This window comes from Pongo pygmaeus, chromosome 22, assembly GCF_028885625.2.
Source record: "Pongo pygmaeus isolate AG05252 chromosome 22, NHGRI_mPonPyg2-v2.0_pri, whole genome shotgun sequence".
Lineage (NCBI taxonomy): Eukaryota > Metazoa > Chordata > Mammalia > Primates > Hominidae > Pongo > Pongo pygmaeus.
The window spans coordinates 1,164,370-1,186,683 of NC_072395.2; positions in this window are offsets into that span (position 1 = coordinate 1,164,370).

Consider the following 22,314-nt stretch of genomic DNA (forward strand, 5'->3'; position numbering starts at 1 on the left):
CTCTTTCCAAACTTCTCAATCCAAGGAAAGTTTCAATCCTGTGACATGAATGCACACATCACAAAGAAGTTTCTCAGAATGTTTCTATCTAGTTTTAATATGAAGATGTTTCTCTTTCCAACTAGTCTGCAAAGTGCTCCAAATATCCATTTGCAGATTCTACAAAAGGACAGTTTCCAAACTGCTCAATCAAAAGAAAGATTCAACTCTATGAGATGAATGCACAAGTCACAGAAAGTTACTCAGAATGCTTCTGTCTAGTTTTTATGTGAAGTTATTTCCTTTTCCACTATAGGCCACAAAGCGCGCCAAATATACACGTGCAGATTCTATAAAAAGTGGGTTTCCAAACTGCTCAATCAAAAGAAAGGTTCAATTCTGTGAGATGAATGCACATATCACAGAGAAGGTTCTCAGAATGCTTCTGTCTAGGTTTCATGTGAAGATAGATCTTTTTCCTCTATAGGCCCCAAAATGCTACAAATATCCACTTGAAGATACTACAAGAAGAGTGTTTCAAAACTACTCAATCAAAAGAAAGCTTCAACTCTGTGAAATGAATGCACACATAAAAAAGAAGTTCCTCAGAATGCTTCTGTCAAGTTTTTATGCGAATAAATTTCCTTTTCAACGTAAAAAGCATAAAAAGAGCTCCAAATATCCATTTGCAGATAATACAGAAAGACTGCTTCCAAACTGCTCAATCAAAAGAAAGGTTCAAATCTGTGAGATGAATGCACACATCAGAAGGAAGTTTCTCAGAATGTTTCTGTTTAGTTCTTATCTGAAGATATTTCCTATTTCCCCAGAGGCCTCAGTGGTCTGAGAAATATCCCTCTACAGAGTCTACAAAATGACTGTTTCCGAACTGCTCAATCAATACAAAGGTTCAAGTCTGTGAAATGAATGCACACATCACAAAGAAGTTTCTCAGAACGCTTCTGTCTGTTTTTTACCTGAAGATATTTCTTTTTCACCATAGGTTTCAAAGTGCTCCAAATATCCACTTGCAGATTCTACAAAGAGACTTATTCCAAACTGACCAATCAAAAGAAAGTTTCAACACTGTGAGATGAAAGCACACATCACAAAGAATTTTCTCAGAAATTATATTTAGTTTTTATGTGAAGATATTTCCTATTACCCCATAGGCCTCAATGGGCTCAAAAATACCCCTTTGCTGATTCTACAAAACGACTGGTACAAAACTGCTCAATCAAAAGAAAGTTCAACTCTGTGAGATGAATGCACACATCACAAAGAAGTTTCTCAGAATGCTTCTGTCTAGTTTCTATCTGAAGATATCACCTTTTCCACTCTAGGCTGCAAAGCACTCCAAATATCCACCTGCAGATACTACAAGAAGACTTTTTCAAAGCTGCACATTTAAAAGAAAAGTTCAACTCTGTGAGATGAAGGCAAACATCACAAAGAAGTTTCTCAGAATGCTTCTTTCTAGTTTTTATGTGAAGATATTTCCTTTTCCACCATAGGAAGCAAAGGTCTCCAAATACCCATTTGCAGATTCTACAAAAATAGTATGTCCAAACTGCTCAATCAAAAGAATGGTTCAACTCTCTGAGATGAATGCACACATCACAAATAAGTCTCTCAGAATGCTTGTCTCTAGTTTTTATGTGAAGAAATTTCCTTTTGATCATAGGCCTAACAGCACTCAAAATATCCACTTGCAGAATCTGCAAAAAGAGTGTTTCAAAACTGCTCAATCAAAATAACGTTTCAACTCTGTGAGTTGAATGCACACATCACAAAGAAGTTTCTCAGAATGTTTCTGTGTAGTTTTTATGTGAAAATATTTCCTTTTCCACCATAGGGCTCAAAGCGCTCTAAAAAATCCACTTGCAGATTTTACAAGAAGAGTGTTTCAAAACTGGTCAACAAAAAGAAAGCTTCAACTCTGTGAGATGAATGCACACATCACAAAGAAGTTTCTCAGAATGCTTCTTTCTAGTTTTTATGTGAATATATTTCTTTTCCACCATAAGCCGCAAAGCATTCCAAATATCCACTTGCACATTCTACAAAAAGAGTGTTTCAAAACTGGTCGATCAAAAGATGGGTTCAACTCTGTGAGATGAATGGAGACATCACAAAGAAGTTTCTCAGAATGCTTCTGTCTCATTTTTATGTGAAGATATTACCTTTTCCAACATAGGCCTCAAAGCGCTCCAAATATCCAATTGCAGTTCCTACAAAAACAGTGTTTCACAACTGCAAAATCAAAAGAAAGATTCATCCCTGTGAGATGAATGCACACATCAAAAAGAAGTTTTTCATAGTGCTTCTGTGTACTTTTTAAGTGAAGATATTTCCTTTTCCACCATAGGGCTCAAAGTGCTCCAAATATCCACTTGCAGATTCTACAAAGAGACTTTCAAAACTGCTCAATCAATAGAAACTTTCAACTCTGTGAGATGAATGTACAGATCAAAAAGAAGTTTCTCAGAATGCTTCTGTCTAATTTTCATGTGAAGATATTTCCTTTTCCACCATAGGCCTCAAAGCGCTCCAAATATCCACCCACAGATTCTACAGAAGAGTGTTTCAAAACTGCTCAATCAAAAGAAATGTTCAACTCTGTGAGATGAATGCACACATCACTAGGATGTTTCTCAGAATGCATCTGTCTTTTCTTTATATGAAGATATTTCCTTTTCAAGCTTTGACCTCAAAGCTCCCCAAATATCCACTTGCATATTCTACAAATAGAGTGTTTAAAAACTGCTCAGTCAAAAGAAAGGTTCAACTCTGAGAGATGAACGCACACTTCACAAAATAGTTTCTCAGAATGCTTCTGTCTAGTTTTTATGTGAAGATATTTCCTTTTCCTCCATGGGCCTCAAACTCTCCAAATATCCAACTGCAGGTTCTACAAAAAGAGTGTTTTAAAACTGCTCAATCAAAATAAAGGTTCAACTCTGTGAGATGAATGCAGACATCACAAAGAAGTTTCTCAGAATGCATCTGTCTAGTTTTTACATGAAGATATTTCCTTTTCCACCATAGCCCTCAAAGTGATCCAAATATCCACTTGCAGATTCTACAAAAAGAGTGTTTCAACACTGATCAATTAAAAGAAAGGTTCAACTCTGTGTGATGAATCCACACATCACAAAGAAGTTTCTCAGAATGCTTCTGTCTAGTTTTTATGTGAAGATATTTCCTTTTCCAGTAAAGCTCACAAATCATGCAAAATATCCACTTGCAGATTCTTCTGAAACTGTGTTTAAAAACTGCTCAATCAAAAGAACAATTCAAAGTCGTGAGTTGAATGCACACATCACAAAGAAGTTTCTCAGAATGCTTCTGTCTAGCTTTTATGTGAAGATATTTCCTTTTCCACCATAGGCCTCAAAGCTCTCCAAATATCCACTTGCAGATAGTACAAAAAGAGTGTTTCAACACTGCTCAATTAAAAAAGGTTTAACTCTGTGAGATGAATGCAAACATCACAGAGAAATTTCTCAAAATGCTCCTGTTTAGTTTTTATGTGAAGATATTTCTTTTTCCACCATAGGCCCCAAGGCACTCCAAACATCCACATGCAAATACTACAAAAGGACTGTTTCAAAACTGCTCAACAAAAAGACGGGTTCAACTCTGTGAGATGAAGGCACATATCACAAAGTAATTTCTCAGAATGCATCTGTCAAGTTTTTATGAGAAGATACTTCCTTTTCCACCATAGGCCTCAATGCTCTCCAAATATCCACTTGTGGATTCTACAAGAAGAACGATTCAAAATTGGTCATTTTAAAGAAAATTCTGTGAGTTCAATGCACACATCACAAATAAGTTTCTCAGAATGCTTCTGTCTAGTATTTATGTGAAGATATGTCCTTTTCCATCATAAGCCTCAATACACTCCAAATATCCATTTGCAGATACTACAAAAAGAGTGTTTCAAAACTGCTCAATCAAAAGAAAGTTTCAACACTGTGAGTTGAATGCACACATCACAAAGAAGTTTCTCAGTTTGCTTCCGTGTAGTTTTTATGTGAAGATATTTCCTTTTCCACCATGGGCTTCAATGTGCTCCAAATATCCACTTGTAGATTATACAAAGAGTTTTTCAAAACTGCTCAATCAAAAGAAAGGTTCAACTCTGTGAGATTAATGCACACATCACAAAGAAGTTTCTCAGAATGCGTCAGTCTAATTTTTATGTGAAGATATTTTCTTTTCCACCACAGGGCTCAAAGCGCTCCAACTATCCACTTGTAGATTCTACAAAAACAGTGTTTGAAAACTGTTCCATCAATAGAAATGTTCAACTCTGTGAGATGAATGCACACATCAAAGAGAAGTTTCTCAGGATGCTTCTGTCTAATTTTCATGTGAAGATATATCCTTTTCCACCTTAGGCCTCAAAGCACTTCAAGTATCCACCTGCAGATTCTACAAAAAGAGTGTTTCAAAACGGCTCAATCAAAAGAAATCTTCAACTCTGTGAGATGGACGCACACATCACTAAGAAGTTTCTCAGTATGCTTCTGTCTAATCTTTATATGAAGATTTTTCCTTATCCACCATTGACCTCAAAGCGCTTCAAATATCGACTTGCAGATTCTACAAATAGAGTGTTTAAAAACTGCTCATTCAAAAGAAAGGTTCAAATCTGTGAGATGAACACACACATCACAAAGAAGTTTCTCAGAATGCTTCTGTCTAGTTTTTATGTGAAGATATTTCCTTTTGCACCATGGGCCGCAAATCGCTCCAAATATTCAATTTTAGATTCTACAAAAGGAATGATTGTAAACTGCTCAATCAATGGAAAGGTTCACCTTTGTGTGTTGAATGCACACATCACAAAGAAGTTTCTCAGAATGCTTCTGTCTGGTTTTTATGAGAAGATATTTCCTTTTACACCATAGGCCATAAAGCACTCCAAATATCCTCTTGCAGATTCTACAAAGACAGTGTTTCAAAACTGATCAATCAAAAGAAATGTTCAACACTGTGAGATGAATGCACACATCACAGATAAGTTTCTCAGAATGCTTCTGTCTAGTTTTTATGTGAAGATATTTCCTTTTCCACCATGGGCCTCAAAGTGCTCCAAATATCCACTTGCAGATTATATAAAAAGAGTTTTTCAAAACTGCTCAATCAAAAAAAAAGGTTCAACTCTGTGAGATGAATGCACACATCACAAGGAAGTTTCTCAGAATGCTTCTGTCTAGTTTTTATGTGAAGATATTTCCTTTTCCACTAGAGGCCGCAAAGCAATCAAAATATCCCCTTGCAGATTCTACAAAAAGAGTGTTTGAAAACTGCTCAATCAAAAGAAAGTTTCAAGTATGTGAGGTGAATGTAAACATCACAAAGAAGTTTCTCATATTGCTTCTGTCTAGTATTTATGTGAAGATTTTTCCTATTCCTCCATAGGCCTCAACCCGCTCAAAATATCGATTTGCAGATACTACAAAAAGAGTGTTTCAGAAGATGGCTGAATAGGAACAGCTCCGGTCTACGGCTCCCAGCGCGAGCGACGCAGAAGATGGGTGATTTCTGCATTTCCATCTGAGGTACCGTGTTCATCTCACTAGGGAGTGCCAGACAGTGGGCGCAGGTCAGTGGGTGAGTGTGCCGTGCGCCAGCCGAAGCAGGGGCGAGGCATTGCCTCACTCGGGAAGCGCAAGGGGTCAGGGAGTTCCCCTTCCAGGGGTGACAGACTGCACCTGGAAAATCGGGCCACTCCCACCCGAATACTGTGCTTTTCCGACGGGCTTAGGAAACGGTGCCCCAGGAGAGTATAGCCCGAACCTGGCTCAGAGGGTCCTACGCCCACGGAGTCTCGCTGATTGCTAGCACAGCAGTCTGACATCAAACAGCAAGTCTGCAGCGAGGCTGGGGGAGGGGCGCCCGCCATTGCCCAGGCTCGCTTAGGTAAACAAAGCAGCCTGGAAGCTTGAACTGGGTGGAGCCCACCACAGCTCAAGGAGGCCTGCCTGCCTCTGTAGGCTCCACCTCTGGGGGCAGGACACAGACAAACAAAAAGACAGCAGTAACCTCTGCAGACTTAAATGTCCCTGTCTGACAGCTTTGAGGAGAGCAGTGGTTCTCCCAGCACGCAGCTGGAGATCTGAGAACGGGCTGACTGCCTCCTCAAGTGGGTCCCTGACCCCGACCCCCAAGCAGCCTAACTGGGAGGCACCCCCCAGCAGGGGCAGACTGACACCTCACACGGCCGGCCAGGTACTCCAACAGACCTGCAGCTGAGGGTTCTGTCTGTTAGAAGGAAAGCTAACAGAAAGGACATCCACACCAAAAACCCATCTGTACATCACCATCATCAAAGACCAAAAGTAGATAAAACCACAAAGATGGGGAAAAAACAGAGCAGAAAAACTGGAAACTCTAAAAACCAGAGTACCTCTCCTCCTCCAAAGGAACGCAGTTCCTCACCAGCAACGGAACAAAGCTGGACGGAGAATGACTTTGACGAGCTGAGAGAAGAAGGCTTCAGACGATCAACTTACTCCGAGCTACGGGAGGATATTCAATCCAAAGGCAAAGAAGTTGAAAACTTTGAAAAAAATTTAGAAGAATGTATAACTAGAATAACCAATACAGAGAAGTGCTTAAAGGAGCTGATGGAGCTGAAAACCAAGGCTCGAGAACTACGTGAAGAATGCAGAAGCCTCAGGAGCCGATGCGATCAAATGGAAGAAAGGGTATCAGCCCTGGAAGATGAAATGAATGAAATGAAGCGAGAAGGGAAGTTTAGAGAAAAAAGAATAAAAAGAAACGAGCAAAGCCTCCAAGAAATGTGGGACTATGTGAAAAGACCAAATCTACGTCTGATTGGTGTACCTGAAAGTGACGGGGAGAATGGAAACAAGTTGGAAAACACTCTGCAGGATATTATCCAGGAGAACTTCCCCAATCTAGCAAGGCAGGCCAACATTCAGATTCAGGAAATACAGAGAACGCCACAAAGATACTCCTCGAGAAGAGCAACTCCAAGACACATAATTGTCAGATTCACCAAAGTTGAAATGAAGGAAAAAATGTTAAGGGCAGCCAGAGAGAAAGGTCGGGTTACCATCAAAGGGAAGCCCATCAGACTAACAGCGGATCTCTCGGCAGAAACCCTACAAGCCAGAAGAGAGTGGGGGCCAATATTCAACATTCTTAAAGAAAAGAATTTTCAACCCAGAATTTCATATCCTGCCAAACTAAGCTTCATAAGTGAAGGAGAAATAAAATACTTTACAGACAAGCAAATGCTGAGAGATTTGGTCACCACCAGGCCTGCCCTAAAAGAGCTCCTGAAGGAATCGCTAAACATGGAAAGGCACAACTGGTACCAGCCACTGCAAAATCATACCGAAATGTAAAGAACATCGAGACTAGGAAGAGACTGCATCAACTAACGAGCAAAATATCCAGCTAACATCATAATGACAGGATCAAATTCACACATAACAATATTAACTTTAAATGTAAATGGACTAAATGCTCCAATTAAAAGACACAGACTGGCAAACTGGATAAAGACTCAAGACCCATCAGTGTGCTGTATTCAGGAAACCAATCTCACGTGCAGAGACACACATAGGCTCAAAATAAAAGGATGGAGGAAGATCTACCAAGCAAATGGAAAACAAAAAAAGGCAGGGGTTGCAATCCTAGTCTCTGATAAAACAGACTTTAAACCAACAAAGATCAAAAGAGACAAAGAAGGCCATTACATAATGGTAAAGGGATTAATTCAACAAGAAGAGCTAACTGTCCTAAATATATATGCACCCAATACAGGAGCACCCAGATTCATAAAGCAAGTCCTGAGTGACCTACAAAGAGACTTAGACTCCCACACATTAATAATGGGAGACTTTAACACCCCACTATCAACATTAGACAGATCAACGAGACAGAAAGTCAACAAGGATACCCAGGAATTGAACTCAGCTCTGCACCAAGCGGACCTAATAGACATCTACAGAACTCTCCACCCCAAATCAACAGAATATACATTTTTTTCAGCACCACACCTCACCTATTCCAAAATTGACCATATACTTGGAAGTAAAGCTCTCCTCAATAAATGTAAAAGAACAGAAATTGTAACAAACTGTCTCTCAGATCACAGTGCAATCAAGCTAGAACTCAGGATTAAGAATCTCACTCAAAACCGCTCAACTACGTGGAAACTGAACAACCTGCTCCTGAATGACTACTGGGTACATAACGAAATGAAGGCAGAAATAAAGATGTTCTTTGAAACCAACGAGAACCAAGACACAACATACCAGAATCTCTGGGATGCATTCAAAGCAGTGTGTAGAGGGAAATTTATAGCACTAAATGCCCACAAGAGAAAGCAGGAAAGATCCAAAATTGACACCCTAACATCACAATTAAAAGAACTAGAAAAGCAAGAGCAAACACATTCAAAAGCTAGCAGAAGGCAAGAAATAACTAAAATCAGAGCAGAACTGAAGGAAATAGAGACACAAAAAACCCTTCAAAAAATCAATGAATCCAGGAGCTGGTTTTTTGAAAGGATCAACAAAATTGATAGACCGCTAGCAAGATTAATAAAGAAAAAAAGAGAGAAGAATCAAATAGATGCAATAAAAAATGATAAAGGGGATATCACCACCGATCCCACAGAAATACAAACTACCATCAGAGAATATTACAAACACCTCTATGCAAATAAACTAGAAAATCTAGAAGAAATGGATAAATTCCTCAACACATACACCCTCCCAAGATTAAACCAGGAAGAAGTTGAATCTCTGAATAGACCAATAACTGGAGCTGAAATTGTGGCAATAATCAATAGCTTACCAACCAAAAAAAGTCCAGGTCCAGATGGATTCACAGCCGAATTCTACCAGAGGTACAAGGAGGAGCTGGTACCATTCCTTCTGAAACTATTCCAATCAATAGAAAAAGAGGGAATCCTCCCTAACTCATTTTATGAGGCCAGCATCATCCTGATACCAAAGCCTGGCAGAGACACAACAAAAAAAGAGAATTTTAGACCAATATCCTTGATGAACATTGATGCAAAAATCCTCAATAAAATACTGGCAAACAGAATCCAGCAGCACATCAAAAAGCTTATCCACCATGATCAAGTGGGCTTCATCCCTGGGATGCAAGGCTGGTTCAATATACGCAAATCAATAAATGTAATCCAGCATATAAACAGAACGAAAGACAAAAACCACATGATTATCTCAATAGATGCAGAAAAGGCCTTTGACAAAATTCAACAACCCTTCATGCTAAAAACTCTCAATAAATTAGGAATTGATGGGACGTATCTCAAAATAATAAGAGCTATTTATGACAAACCCACAGCCAATATCATACTGAATGGGCAAAAACTGGAAGCATTCCCTTTGAAAACTGGCACAAGACAGGGATGCCCTCTCTCACCACTTCTATTCAACATAGTGTTGGAAGTTCTGGCCAGGGCAATTAGGCAGGAGAAGGAAATCAAGGGTATTCAATTAGGAAAAGAGGAAGTCAAATTGTCCCTGTTTGCAGATGACATGATTGTATATCTAGAAAACCCCATTGTCTCAGCCCAAAATCTCCTTAAGCTGATAAGCAACTTCAGCAAAGTCTCAGGATACAAAATCAATGTGCAAAAATCACAAGCATTCTTATACATCAATAACAGACAAACAGAGAGCCAAATCATGAGTGAACTCCCATTCACAATTGCTTCAAAGAGAATAAAATACCTAGGAATCCAACTTACAAGGGATGTGAAAGACCTCTTCAAGGAGAACTACAAACCACTGCTCAAGGAAATAAAAGAGGATACAAACAAATGGAAGAACATTCCATGCTCATGGGTAGGAAGAATCAATATCATGAAAATGGCCATCCTTCCCAAGGTAATTTACAGATTCAATGCCATCCCCATCAAGCTACCAATGACTTTCTTCACAGAACTGGAAAAAACTACTTTAAAGTTCATATGGAACCAAAAAAGAGCCCGCATCGCCAAGTCAATCCTAAGCCAAAAGAACAAAGCTGGAGGCATCACACTACCTGACTTCAAACTATACTACAAGGCTACAGTAACCAAAACAGCATGGTACTGGTACCAAAACAGAGATATAGATCAATGGAACAGAACAGAGCCATCAGAAATAATGCCACATATCTACAAGTATCTGATCTTTGACAAACCTGACAAAAACAAGAAATGGGGAAAGGATTCCCTATTTAATAAATGGTGCTGGGAAAACTGGCTAGCCATATGGAGAAAGCTGAAACTGGATCCCTTCCTTACACCTTATACAAAAATCAATTCAAGATGGATTAAAGACTTAAACGTTAGACCTGAAACCATAAAAACCCTAGAAGAAAACCTAGGCATTACCATTCAGGACATAGGCATGGGCAAGGACTTCCTGTCTAAAACACCAAAAGCAATGGCAACAAAAGCCAAAATTGACAAATGAGATCTAATTAAACTAAAGAGCTTCTGCACAGCAAAAGAAACTACCATCAGAGTGAACAGGCAACCTACAAAATGGGAGAAAATTTTTGCAACCTACTCATCTGACAAAGGGCTAATATCCAGAATCTACAATGAACTCCAACAAATTTACAAGAAAAAAACAAACAACCCCATCAAAAAGTGGGCGAAGGACATGAACAGACACTTCTCAAAAGAAGACATTTATGCAGCCAAAAAACACATGAAAAAATGCTCAACATCACTGGCCATCAGAGAAATGCAAATCAAAACCACAATGAGATACCATCTCACACCAGTTAGAATGGCAATCATTAAAAAGTCCGGAAACAACAGGTGCTGGAGAGGATGTGGAGAAATAGGAACACTTTTACACTGTTGGTGGGACTGTAAACTAGTTCAACCCTTGTGGAAGTCAGTGTGGCGATTCCTCAGGGATCTAGAACTAGAAATTCCATTCGACCCAGCCATCCCATTACTGGATATATACCCAAAGGACTATAAATCATGCTGCTATAAAGACACATGCACACGTATGTTTATTGCGGCATTATTCACAATAGCAAAGACTTGGAACCAACCCAAATGTCCAACAATGATAGACTGGATTAAGAAAATGTGGCACATATACACCATGGAATACTATGCAGCCATAAAAAATGATGAGTTCACGTCCTTTGTAGGGACATGGATGAAATTGGAAATCATCATTCTCAGTAAACTATCGCAAGAACAAAAAACCAAACACCGCATATTCTCACTCATAGGTGGGAATTGAACAATGAGAACACATGGACACAGGAAGGGGAACATCACACTCTGGGGACTGTTGTGGGGTGGGGGGAGGGGGGAGGGGGGAGGGATAGCATTGGGAGATATACCTAATGCTAGCTGACGAGTTGGTGGGTGCAGCGCACCAGTATGGCACATGTATACATATGTAACTTACCTGCACATTGCGCACATGTACCATAAAACCTAAAGTATAATAATAATAATAATAATAATAATAAAAGAAAAAAAAAAAAAAAAGAATAATTTAAAAAATAATGCAACTGAAAATATTGTTTCTTTGTGTATTTAGTAAGAGGTAAAAAATAATATCTATTAAAAAGAGCTCAGAGAAACAAAAAAGAAAAGCTCAGATTTTGTAAATAAAATGAGTTAAAGAATAATAATAAAAAAAAAAAAGAGTGTTTCAAAACTCTTCAATCAAAAGAAAAGTTCAACTCTGAGTTGAACACACACATCAAAAAGTCGTATCACAGATTGTTTCTGTGTAGTTTTTATGTGAAGATATTTTCTTTTCCACCAGAGGCCCCAAAGTGCTCCAAATATCCACATGCAGATAATACAAAAAGAGTTTATCAAACCTGCTCAGTCAAAAGAAAGTTTGAACCCTGTGAGATTAAGGCACACATCACCAAGAAGAGTCTCAGAATGCTTCTGTCTAGATTTCAGTGAAGATATTTCCTTTTCCACCATAGGCTTCAAAGCCGTGTATATATCCACTGGAAGATTCTACAGAAAGAGTGTTTCCACACTGCTTAATCAAAAGAAAGTTTAAACTCTGTGAGGTAAACTGCACATATCACAAACTAGTTTCTCAGAATGCTTCTGTGTAGTTTTTATGTGAAGATATTTCCTTTTCCACCACAGGCCTTAAAGTGCTCCAAATTTCCACTTGCAGATTCTACAAAAACAGTGTTTCCCAACTGCTCAATTAAAAGAAAGTTTCCACTATGGGAGATGAATGCACACATCATAAAGTAGTTTCTTAGAATGCTTCTGAGTTGTTTTAACGTGAAGATATTTCCTTTTCCACAATAGGCCTAAAAGCGCTCCAGATATCCACTTGCAGACTCTACAAAAAGTGTTTCCAAACTGCTCAATCAAAAGAACGTTCAACTCTGTGAGATGAATGCACACATCACAAAGAATTTTCTCAGAATGCTTCTGTGTAGTTTTTGTGTGAACATACAACCTTTTCCACCATACGCCACCAAGGGCTCCAAATATCCACTGGCAGATTTTACAAAAAGAGAGTTTCAAAATCGCTCTATCAAAAGATAGGTTCAACTCTGCGAGTTGAATGCACAAATCACAAAGAAGTTTCTCAGAATGCATCTGTGTAGTTTTTATGTGAAGATATTTCCTTTTCCACCATAGGCCTCAAAGTGTTCCAAATATCCACTTCCAGATTCTACAAAAAGAGTGTTTCAAAATTGCTCCATCAAAAGAAAGGTTCAATTCTGGGAGATGAATGCACTCATTAAAAGAAGATTCTCGTAATGCTTCTGTGTAGTTTTTATGTGAAGATATTTCCTTTTCCAAATAGGCCACAGAGGTCTCCAAATATCCACTTGCAGATTCTACAAAAAGAGAGATTCAAAACTGCTCTATCAAAAGATAGTTTCAACTCAGTGAGTTGAATGCACACATCACAGAGAAATTCCTCAGAATGCTCCTGTCTGTTTTTTATGTGAAGATATTTCCTTTTCCACCATAGAGCTCAAAGCGCTCCAAATATCCACTTGTAGATTCTACAAAAAGAGATTTTCAATACTGCTATTAAAAGATAGGTTCAACTCTGTGAGATCAATACACACACCACAGAGAAGTTTCTCAGAATGTTAATTTGTAGTTTTTATGTGAAGATATTTCCTTTTCCACCGTAGGTTTCAAAGTGCTCCAAATATCCACTTGTAGATCCTACAAAAAGAATGCTTCCAAACTGCTCAATCAGCAGAAAAGTTCAAATCTGTGAGATGAATGCACACATCGCAAAGATGTTTCTCAGAATACTTCTGTGTGGTTTTTATGTGAAGATATTTCCTTTTCCACCACAGGCCTCAAAGGGCTCCAGATATCCACTTGCTGATTCTACAAGAAGAGAGATTCAAAAATACTTAATCAAAAGATAGGTTTGACTCTGTGAGTTGAATGCACACCTCACAAAGAAGTTTCTCAGAATGCTTCTGTGTAGTTTTTATGCTAAGATATTTGCTTTTCACAGTTGCCCTCAAATGACTCCAAATATACACTTGCAGATTCTGCAAAAAGAGAGATTAAAAACTGCTATATCAAAAGATAGGTTCAAATTTGTGAGCTGAATACACACATCACAAAGAAGTTTCTCAGAATGCTTCTGTGTAGTTTTTATGTGAAGATATTTCCTTTTCCAAAATAGGTCAAAAAGCCCTCCAAATATCCACTTCCAGATTCCACAAAAAGAGTGTTTCAAAACTGCTCAATCAAAAGAAAGGTTCAACTCTGTGTGAGAAATGCACTCATCTCAAAGAATTTTCTCTCAATTCTTCTGTGTAGTTTTAATATTAGATATTTCCTTTTCCACCAAAGGGCGCAAAGGGCTCCAAATATCAACTTGTAGATTCTACAAAGAGACAGAATCAAAACTGCTTAATCAAAAGATAGGTTCAACTCTGTGTCTTGAATGCACACATCACAAAGAAGTTTCTCAGAATGCTTCTGTGTGGTTTTTATATGAAGATATTTCCTTTTCCACCGTAGGCCGCAAAGGGCTCCAAATATCCATTTGCAGATTCTACAAAAAGAGAGATTCAAAACAGCTCAATAAAAACATAAGTTCAACTCTGTGAGCTCAATGTACTCATCCAAAGAAGTTTCTCAGAAGGCTTCTATGTAGTTTTTATATGAAGATATTTCCTTTGCTACAATAGGCCTCAAATCGCTCCAAATATCCACTTGCAGATTCTACAAAAAGAGTGTTTCACAACTGCTCAATCAAAAGAAAGGTTCAAGTAAGTGAGATGAATACACACATCACCAAGTAGTTTCTCAGAATGCTTCTGTGTAGTTTTTATGTGAAGATATTTGCTTTTCGACAGTAGGCCTCAAATCGCTCCAAATATTCACTTGCAGATTCTACAAAAACAGGGTTTCAAAACTATTCAATCAAAAGATAGTTTCGACTCTGTGAGTTGAATGTTCACGTCACAAAGAAGTTTCTCTGAATGCTTCTGGGTTGTTTTTATTTGAAAATATTTCCTTTTCCACCATAGGGCGCAAATTGCTATGCAAATAACCACTTGCAGATCCTACAAAAACAGAGATTCAAAACTGCTCAATCAAAAGATAGGTTCAACGCTGTGAGTTGAATGCACACATCACAAAGAAGTTTCTCAGAATGCTACTGTGTAGTTTTTATGTGAAGATATATCCTTTTGCACAATCAGCCTCAAAGCTCTCCAAATATCCACTTGCAGATTCTGCAAAAAGATTCAAAACAGCTCAATCAAAACATACGTTCGACTCTGTTAGTTGAATGCAACACTCACAAAGAAGTTCCTCAGAATGCTGCTGTGTAGTTTTTTTTTTGAAGATATTAGCTTTTCTACCATAGGCCGCAAAAGGCTCCAAATATCCTCTTGCAGATGCTACAAAAATAAAGACTCAAAACTGCTCAATAAAAAGATAGGTTCAACTCTGTGAGTTGAAAGCACACAACACAAAGAAGTTACTCAGAATGCATCTTTGTAGTTTTTATGTGATGATATTTCCTTTTCCACAATAGGCCTCAAAGCTCTCCGAATATCTACTTGCAGATTCTGCAAAAAGAGAGATTCAAAACTGCTCAATCAAAAGATAGGTGCAACACTGTGAGATGAATGCACACATCACAAAGAATTTTTCAGAACACTTCTGTGAAGTTTTTATTTAAAGATATTTCCTTTTCCAAATTAGGCCTCAAAGCTCTCCAAATATCCACATCCAGATTCTACAAAAAGAGTGTTTCAAAACTGCTGAATCATAAGATATGTTCAAATTTGTGAGATGAATGCACACATCAGAAAGACCTTTCTCAGAATGCTTCTGTGTAGTTCTTATTTAAAGATATTACCTTTTCCACCATAGGCCGCAAAGGGCTCCCAATATCCACTTGCAGATTCTACAAAAAGAGAGATTCACAACTGCTCAATCAAAAGATAGGATCAACTCTTTAAGATGAATGCACACATCAAAAAGAAGTTCCTCAGAATGTTTCTGTGTAGTTTTTATGTGAAGATATTTCCTTTTCCAAAATTGGCCTCAAAGCACTCCAAATATCCAATTACAAATTCTACAAAAAGATTGTTTCCAAACTGTTCAATCATAACATAGGTTCAACGCTTTCAGATGAATGCACTCATTACAAAGAAGTTTCTCAGAATGCTTCTGTGTAGTTTTTATGTGATGATATTTGCTTTTCCACAGTGGGAGTCAAAGCGCTCCAAATATCCACTTGCAGATTCTGCAAAAAGAGAGATTCAAAATTGCTCAATCAAAAGATAGGTTCGATTCTGTGATTTGAATGCACGCCTCACAAAGAAGTTTCTCAGAATGCTTCTGTGTAGTTTTTATGAGAAGATATTTCTTTTTCCAAAAAAGGTCTCAAAGCCCTCCAAATATCCACTTCCAGATTCTACAAAAAGAGTATTTCAAAACGGCTGAATCAAAAGAAAAAATCAACTCTGTGTGATGAATGTACTCATCACTAAGTTGTTTCTCTGAATGCTTCTGTGTAGTTTTTATTTGAAGATATTTGCTTTTCCACCATAGGGGGCAAAGGGCTCCAAATATCCACTTGCAGATTCTTCAAAACAAGAGATTCAATATTGCTCTATCAAAAGACAGAGTCAACACTGTGAGTTGAATGGACACATCACAAAGAAGTTTCTCTGAATACTTCTGTGTAGTTTTTATGTGAAGATATTCCGTTTTCCACGATAGGCCTCAAGTCGCTCCAAATATCCACTTGCCGATTCTACAAAAAAAGTGCTCAGAACTGCTTATTCAAATGTAAGGTTCAACTCTGTGAGATGAACGAACACATCACAAAGCATTTTCTCAGAATGATCCTGTCTATATTTTATGTGTAGTTATTTCCTTTTCCACAATAGGCTTCAAAGCGCTCCAAGTGTACACTTGCATATTCTACAAAGAGGGTTTTTCAAAACTGGTCAATGCAAAGAAAGTTTCAACTGTGAGAGATGAATGCACGCATCACAAAGAGGTTTGTCAGAATGTTTCCGTAAATTTTTTATGTGAAGATATTTCCTTTTCCACCATAGGCCTCAAAGCCCTCCAATTGTAGACTTGCAGATTCTACAAAAAGAGATTTTCAAAACTGCTCAATCAAAATAAAGGTTCAACTCTGTGAGATGGATGCACACATCTCAAAGAAGTATATGAGAATGCTTCAGTCTAGTTTTTACGTGAAGATATTTCCTTTTCAACCATAGGTTGCAAAACCTTCCAAAAGTGCGTTTGCAGATTCTACACAAAGAAAATTAAAAAACTGCTCAATCAAAAGAAAGGTTCAACTCTCTGATATGAATGCACACATCACAAATAGGTTTCTCAAAATGCTTCTGTCTAGTTCTTACGTGAAGATATTTCCTTTTCCATGTTAGGCCTCATAGTGCTCAAAATGTCCACTTGTAGATTCTACAGAAAGAGATTTTCCAAATTACTCAATCAAAAGAAAGGTTCAACTCTGTGAGATGAATGCACACATCCCAAAGGAATTTGTCAGGATGCTTCTGTCCAATTTTATGTGAAGATATTTCCTTTTCCACCATAGGCCTCAAAGCACTCCAAAAGTCCACTTGCAAATAGTACAAAAAGGGTGTTTCAAAACTGGACAGAAATATTCTGACAAACTTCTTTGTGTTATGTGCCTTCATCTCACAGAGTTGAAACTTAGTTTTCATTGACAAGTTTTGAAACACCCTTTTTGAACTATCTACAAATGATCATTTGGAGTTCTTTGAGGCTTATGGTGGAAAAGGAAATTTCTTCGCATAAAAACTAAACAGAGGCATTCTGTCAAATTTCTTTATGATGTGTGCATTCATCTCACAGAGTTAGACCTTTCTTTCGGTTGAGTAGTTTGCAAACCCTCTTTTCGTAGAATCTGCAAGTGGACATTTGGAGCGCATTACGGCTTATGGTGGAAAAGGAAATATCTTCACATACAAACTAGACAGAAGCATTCTGAAAAACTTCCTTGTGATGTGTGCATTCACGTCATAGAGTTTAAACTTTCTGTTCATTGAACAGCTTTGAAACACTATTTTTGTAGAATCTGCAAGGGGACATTTGGGGCGCTTTTGGCCTATGATGGAAAAGGAAATATCTTCACCTAAAAACTAGCAGAAGCATTCTGACACACTTCTTTATGATGTGTGCATTCATCTCACTGAGTTGAAACATTTTCCATTGAGCAGTTCTGAGACATTCTTTTTGTAGAATCTGCAACTGGACATTTGGAGTGCTTTGAAGCATATGGTGGAAAAGGAAATATCTTCACATGAAAACTAGACAGAATCATTCTGGGAAAATTTTTTGAGATGTGTGCATTCATCTCACAGAGGTGAACATTTCTTTCGATTGAGCAGTTTTGAAACACTCTGTAGAATCTGAAAGTGGACATTTGGAGCGCTTTGAGGCCTATGGAGGAAAAGGAAATATCTTCACATAAAAACTAGACAGAAACATTCTGTGAAAATTCTTTGTGATGTGTGCATTCATCTCACAGAGTTGAAACTTTCTTGTCATTGAGCAGCTTTGAAACACTCTTTTTGTAGAATCTTCAAGTGGACATTTGGAGTGCTTTGTGGCCTATGGTGGAAAAGGAAATATCTTCACATAAAAACCATACAGAAATATTGTGACAAACTTCTTTGTGATGTGTGTGTTCATCTCAAAGAGTTGAACCGTTCTTTTCATTGAGCAGTTTCGAAACATTCTTTTTGATATATCTGCAAGTGTACATTTGGTGAGCTTTGAGGTCTATGGTGGAAAAGGAAATATCTTCACATAAAAACTAGACAGAAGCATTCTAACAAACTTCTTTGTGAAGTGTGCACTCATCTCACAGAGATGAACCTTACTTTTCATTGAGCAGTTTTGAAACACTCGTTTTGTAGAAGCTGCAATTGGAAATTTGGAGCGTTTTGCGGCCTATGGTGGAAAAGGCAATATCTTCACATAATTAGTAGACAGAAGCATTCCGAAAAACTTCTTTGTGAAGTGTGCATTCATCTCACAGGGTTGAACCTTACTTTCAATTCAGCAGTTTGGAAACACTCTTTTTGTGGAATCTGCAAGTGTACTTTTGGAGCACTTTGAGGCCTATGTTGAAAAGGAAATATCTTCACATAAAAACTGGACAGAAGGATTTTGAAAAACTTCTTTTTGATATGTACATTCATCTCACAGAGTTGAATCTTAATTTTGATTAGGCAGTTCTGAAACACCCTTTTTGTACTATCTGTAAGTGGACATTTGGAGTTCTTTCAGGCCTATGTTGGAAAGGGAAATATCTTCAAATATATAATAGACAGAGGCATTCTGAAAAACTCTTTGTGATGTGTGCATTCATCTCACAGAGTTGAATCTCTTTTGATTGAGCAGTTTTGAAACACTATTTTGTGGAATCTCCAAGCAGACATTTCGAGAGATTTGAGGCCTATGGTGTAAAAGGAAATATCTTCACATAACAACTGGACAGGAGCATTCTGACAAACTTCTTTCTGATGTGTACATTCGTCTCACAGACTTGAACCTTATTTTTGATTGAGCAGTTTTGAAACTCTTTTTGTAGAACCTCCAAGCGGAGATTTGGAACGCTTTGAGGCCTATGGTGGAAAACGAAATATCTTCACATAATAATTAGACAGAAGTATTCTGAGAAATTTATTCATATGTGCATTCATCTCACGGAGTTGAACTTTTTTTTCATTTAGCAGCTTTGAAACACTGTTTTTGCATATTCTGCAAGGGGACATTTATAGAGCATTGAGGCCTAAGGTGGAAAGGGAAATATTTTCACATAAAAACTATACAGAAATATTCTGAAAAACTTCTTTTTAATGTGTGCATTCATCTCACAGATTTGAACCTTTCTTTTCATTGAGCAGTTTTGAAACACTGTTTTTATAGAATGTGCAAGTGTACATTTGGAGCACTTTGAGGCCAATGGTGAAAAAGGAAATATCTTCACATAATAACTAGACAGAAGCATTCTGAGAAAATCCTATGTGATGAGTGCATTCATCTCACATTGTTGAACATTTCTTTTGATTGAGCAGTTTTGAAACACTCTTTTTGTACAATCTCTAAGCGTAAATCTGGAGTGCTTTGAGGCCTATGGTGGAGAAGGAAATGTCTTCACATAAAAACGAGACAAAAGAATTCTGAGAAACTTCTTTGTGATGGGTGCATTCATCTCACCGAGTTGAATCTTCTTTTTTTTTGATTTAGCAGTTTGGAAACACTCTTTTTGTAGAATCTGCAAGTGGATAATTGGAGCCCTTTAAGCTCTATTGTGGAAAAAGAAATATTTTCACATAAGAAAGTTTGTCAGAATGCTTTTGTCTAATTTCTATGTGAAGATATTGACTTTTCCACCATAGGCCACAAAGCTGTCCAAATATCCTCTTGCAAATACTACAAAAAGAGTGTTTCAAAGCTGCTCAATCAAAAGAAATGTTCAACTCTGTGAGATGAATGCACCCACCACAAAGAAGTTTCTCAGAATTCTTTGGTCTCGTTTTTATGTGAAGACATTTACTTCTCCACCAGAGTCCTCAAAGCAATCCAAATTTACACTTGCAGATTGTACAAAAAGAGTGTTTCAAAACTGCTCAATCAAAAGAAATGTTCAACAATGTGAGATGAATGCACACATCACATAGAATTTTCTCAGAATGCTTCTGTCTAGTTATTATGTGAAGATATTTCCTTTTCCACCATTGGCCTCAAAGTGCTCCAAATGTCCAATTGCAGATTCTACAAAAAGAGAGTTTCAAAATTCTTAGTCAAAAGAAAGGTTTAACTCTGTAGATGAATGCACATGTCTCAAAGAACTTTCTCAGACTGCTTCTGTCTAAATTGTTTGGGAAGATATTTACTTTTCCACCATAGGCCTCAAAGAGCTCCAAATATCCTCTTTCACCTCTTGCAGATACTACAAAAAGAGTGTTTCAATGTTGCTCAATCAAAACAAAGTTTCAACTCTGTGATATGAATGCACACATCACAGAGAAGTTTCTCAGAATGCTTCTGTCTAGTTACTATATGAAGATATTTCGTTATCCACCATAGGCCCCAAAGCGCTCCAAAGGTACAATTGCAGATTCTACAAAACGAGTGTTTCAAAGCTGATCAACCACAAGAGAGGTTCAACTCTGTGAGATGAATGCACACATCACAAAGAAGTTTGTCAGAATGCTTCTGGGTAGTTTTTATGTGACGATATTTCCTTTTCCACTATAGGTCTCAAAGTGCTCAAAATGTCCACTTGCAGATTCTAGTAAAACAGTGTTTCAAAACTGCTCAATGAAAAGTAAGGTTCAACTCTGTGAGATAAATGCACACATCACAAAGAACTTTGTCAGAATGCTTCTGTCTAGTTTTTATGTGAAGATATTTCCTTTTCCACCATAGGCCTCAAAGCGCTCCAAATGTCCACTTGCAGATTCTACAAAAGAGTGTTTCAAAGCTCCTCAATCAAAAGAAAGGTTCACAGTTAGAATGGCAATCATTAAAAAGTCAGGAAACAACAGGTGCTGGAGAGGATGTGGAGAAATAGGAACACTTTTACACTGTTGGTGGGACTGTAAACTAGTTCAACCCTTATGGAAGTCAGGGTGGCGATTCCTCAGGGATCTAGAACTAGAAATTCCATTCGACCCAGCCATCCCATTACTGGATATATACCCAAAGAACTATAAATCATGCTGCTATAAAGACACATGCACACGTATGTTTATTGCGGCATTATTCCCAATAGCAAACACTTGGAACCAACCCAAATGTCCAACAATGATAGATTGGATTAAGAAAATGTGGCACATATACACCATGGAATACTATGCAGCTATAAAAAATGATGAGTTCACGTCCTTTGTAGGGACATGGATGAGATTGGAAATCATCATTCTCAGTAAACTATCGGAAGAACAAGAAACCAAACACCACATATTCTCACTCATAGGTGGGAATTGAACAATGAGAACACATGGACACAGGAAGGGGAACATCACACTTCGGGGACTGTTGTGGGGTGGGGGGAGGAGGGAGGGATAGCATTGGGAGACATACCTAATGCTAGATGACGAGTTAGTGGGTGCAGTGCACCAGCATGGCACATGTATACATATGTAACTTACCTGCACGTTGCGCACATGTACCATAAAACCTAAAGTATAATAATAATAAAAAAATAATAATAAGAAGAAACAAAAGAAAGGTTCAACTCTGTGAGATGAATGCACACGCCACAAACAAACTTGTCAGAATGCTTATGTCTAGTTTTTATGTGAAGATATTTCCTTTTCCACCATTGCTATCAAAGCGCTCAAAATGTCCACCTGCAGATTCTCCAGAAAGAGTGCTTCAAAATTGCTCAATGAAAAATAAGTTTCAACTTTCTGAGATGAATGTACACATCACAAAGAAGTTTGTCAGAATGCTTCTGTCTAGTTTTTATGTGAAGATATTTCCTTTACCACCGTATGTCTCAAAGTGCTCTAAATGTCCACTTGCTGATTCTACACAGTGTTTCAAAGCTGCTCAATGAAAACAAAGGTTCAACACTGTGCGATGAATATACACATCACGTAGAAGTTTCTCAGAATGCTTCTATCTACTTATTATACGTAGATATTCCGTTATACATCATAGGCCGCAAAGTGCTCGAAATGTCCACTTGCAGATCCTACAAACAGAGTGTTTCAAAGCTGTTCAATCAAAAGAAAGGTTCAACTCTGCAAGATGAATGCACACATCACAAAGAAGTTTCTTGG